We start from the raw sequence: 3,690 nt of genomic DNA on the forward strand, positions 1-3,690 counted from the left end.
TATCAAACCAAGACTCTTCTTCTTACGTTTCCTTTCCTTATGATCAAATCAGATTTGTCTTTATCGGTGTTCGCTCCTTCCGGTTTTTACCTCCTCTTTCCACCTCCACCTCCTCCACTTCACCTCCTCAATGGCCGAGATCTAGTTGTTTCAGAAAGCGTGCTTGTCTCTTCGCTTCCCCGACCGCTTCTTGGCCACTAAATATATCCCCGCGGTTCGACTCCACTTACTGGTCGGGAATTGTGCCGAGAGAGAGAGAGAGAGAGAGAGAGAGAGAGAGAGAGAGAGAGGTGGGGTCTTAGGGGGGGGGGGGGGGTTCATTGCGGTAGGTAATCTTGTGGGCCGTGGTCAGTTGTGGTCTATTTTTTTTATAGATATATTTCTTTTCTTTTACAGGTTACTAGGTTGAAACTCATCGTAATTCCGCGGCTAAGCGTGAAAGCTGTTTTCATCCCTACTATTGATTTTATTCAATTACCTTTACTTCATGTTTTTTATTTACTTGAGCTGACATGATTTGTTAAAAGCATCGTAACACACACACACACATATATATATATTTATATACAGTATATATATATATATATATATATATTAGACTCAAAAGGGGAATTCCTTTTATGATTTTTGCTTCGACCTGGGCCAGGATTCGAACCTTAGAAGAATAAAAAAAATTAACAAAACAATTCATATATATATATATATATATATATAACCTCATATTTGGAAACATCCAAATATCTTCCCAATAGAGCATTCTGTGCGGTTAAAGAAAATTTCCTAAAAGTACAAAGTAGACCCCCTCCCCCCTCCTCACCTCTTCCCTCCCCCTCCTCAAGGGCCATCCTACCCGTACTTCTCATCCCCCTTTTCTTTGTTTCTACTTCGTTGCCACGTTTAATAACAATTTGTTGGGACGCTCTTCTTTTGGAAACTGCTCCAGCGGGAAATTGTTTTTGTAGTGTTGTTGTTGTTGTTGTTGTTATTGACGACGATGATGATGATGATAGAGTACTTGTTATTCCTGTTATTATTATCTTTGCTTTTTTAGGGTTTTTTGATGTCTTCATTTTCTTGAATGATGAATAGAATAAGTTTGTGAATTTTTCCATTTAAATTCATCGTATGGAAGTGTAATGTTTCTGTATGCATGTTCATACACACACACACACACACACACAATATATATATATATATATATATGTGTGTGTGTGTGTGTGTGTGTATATATTATATATATATATGTATGTATATAAATAAACAAACCTCATCTTTTACTCTATAAATTGCTGGTCAGGTAACGTGGAATGCGGATAAAATATTAAGAATAAAAGAATACTTTGAAACTGACGTATTTATACATGTATGTGAAATAAGAAGATACTGTTTTACATTGCTAGCGTATTTTCGTCTAGGGGACTTAGCGTTTGTAAGACATAGAGTGAATTTAAGGCCAGAGGAAGTTAACTTTAGTCACGAGATTCTACATCTCTTGATATCTTGTGATTTTAGTCCTTAGGCCTCTTTGTTTTATTCATCTTTGTTTGTTTGTGGTTTTAAGCCCTGATGTAGGCTTCCCAAAAGTAACCCATTTCAGAATGTAACAATTATTTTAACCATATCAAGTTTCAGTTCTTTTCTTTTTTGTATGGACAATTGTTTCTTGAATGTTATTTATATTTCCACATATGGAAGTCATGTATGCTGCTTTTAACATGTTTGTGATTGCTAAAATTATTCTTATTCGTTCTTTCAGGTATGTCTGAAATCAAAAGGCTGAGAGGAAAGGAAATCACGCAGGGTAAAGTATTATTTATTCATATGCATGTATGTATATATATATATATATATATATATATGTATCTTTGTGTGTGTTTCTGTTGTATTTACATTTATTATAAATTCTATTAATTCTATTGATTTTATAGCAATTTTTATGAGCTAAGTCCACTAAATTTTATCAGGCATAGGCTGTATGTTCTACATTTTTTATTTTTGAGTCACCAAAACATATTAAACCTACGATATTCCATATCCGACCCTTATTTGAGAAAACGAATAGTATACTATATTTTGGAGAGTAACGAAACACAATGGGAAAATAATCGGATTAATTTTTTTCGGAAGAGAAAGGAAAGCTATTGAATGAAAAGAAGGAAACGGGGAAGAGATTATTGAGGAGAAACTGATGAAAATACAGCAAGGAAGAATGAAATAGAATGAAAATATGACTGAGGGAAGAAGGCAAGGCTTACTTCTTCTTGAGCGAGTCTGGCGCGGGTCCCTTGTCCATAATCACAAGGTCCTGCTGACCATAAACATAGCGACGGACCAGTTTGCATATTGAAGGGAATACCACTGCTGGTGCGGTGTGTAGCAGTCGCTGGAGTATAGTAATAGTAGTAAGGATTATAAGTAGTGGCGGATTGTATTCTGGAAGGGGGTTGCATCCCCTATCCTTAGTCTCGTCCCACCCCCTCCCCTACTTCCCTTACGGCACTATTGGCCACTCCCCTCTCCCCTCCCGAGGAGGGCGCCTCGCGTGACCATAGTACGTTTGTCACCTCCCGCCGGGTTTTTTCGTTTATTAAACCCAGTTTTCATTCTCCAGGGAGGCCCTCTCAATGGGCCGTACACACACCCTTTGTCAGCTCTCTCTCTCTCTCTCTCTCTCTCTCTCTCTCTCTCTCTCTCAATATCTAGTAAAATATCTTGCAATGAACATATCCTCAATTCAGAGGACCTTCATATTATGTTTAACATTTTCCTCCTTTTCCATTTTATTGAACACTTCCGCCCTTGCTGAACATTCTTCCATGGTGACACGTAACCTCCTAGGATGGGAATAAACTTTTTTTTTTTTTTTTTTTTTTTTTTTTTTTTTTCTTCTTCTTCTTCTATTTTAAATAACGTTGCCCATTGGATGCTCAGTGTTAAGGAATTTATGGAATTCACTAAATTTATATCTATTCGTTATTTTCACTATTATTTTAGAATCGTTAGCTGTCATTTCTCGTTATTTTTATACATTTTATGAGGACCTTAATTTATGCTTTAAGTAATTTTAGATATTTCATAATGATTTCAAATATTTGTAGCACAATTGGAATATCTGTTATTTTAGTGTTACCAGAATATTAAGGTTCCGTGAACCATTCACGCCAACATATCAACTTGAAATAACCAAATAGAAAACATTCGTATATATTGTATACTTTCTGAGTTAGACCCCGTTGATTTGATTGACGTTTGGGACAGGAGTCTTCGTGTGTTTATTTGTTCCTACGCCGGTTGAGAATAAGCTAGGTCATACAGCAGCCTTTCATGTGGACTTGACATGACATGCACTGGAGCCATGTAAAGCCTTGATGCAGGTCTCTGCAGAGGGTTCTACCACCTGAAAAGAATATGAGGTATTCAAATTCGATGAAAATACCACTTGACAAGAATATGGAATATTTATATGAAAAAAAATACCATTTGACAAGAATATGAAGTAATAAAATTTGGAAGAAAATATTTTGTTTTCTTAAAGTCTGGGTTTGTAGAATTCTACAGAGTCAGAAACTTTTGAATTTTTTTTTCCTAAGGGGATACAAATATGATATATATGAAGTACTGCCATTTGTGTTATAGTTCCAACTGTCCCCCCTGCCGTGCACTGACACTCTGAGTACAATTTGAAACACC

The sequence above is a fragment of the Palaemon carinicauda genome, chromosome 41 (genome assembly GCF_036898095.1).
Source record: "Palaemon carinicauda isolate YSFRI2023 chromosome 41, ASM3689809v2, whole genome shotgun sequence".
NCBI classification, from domain to species: domain Eukaryota; kingdom Metazoa; phylum Arthropoda; class Malacostraca; order Decapoda; family Palaemonidae; genus Palaemon; species Palaemon carinicauda.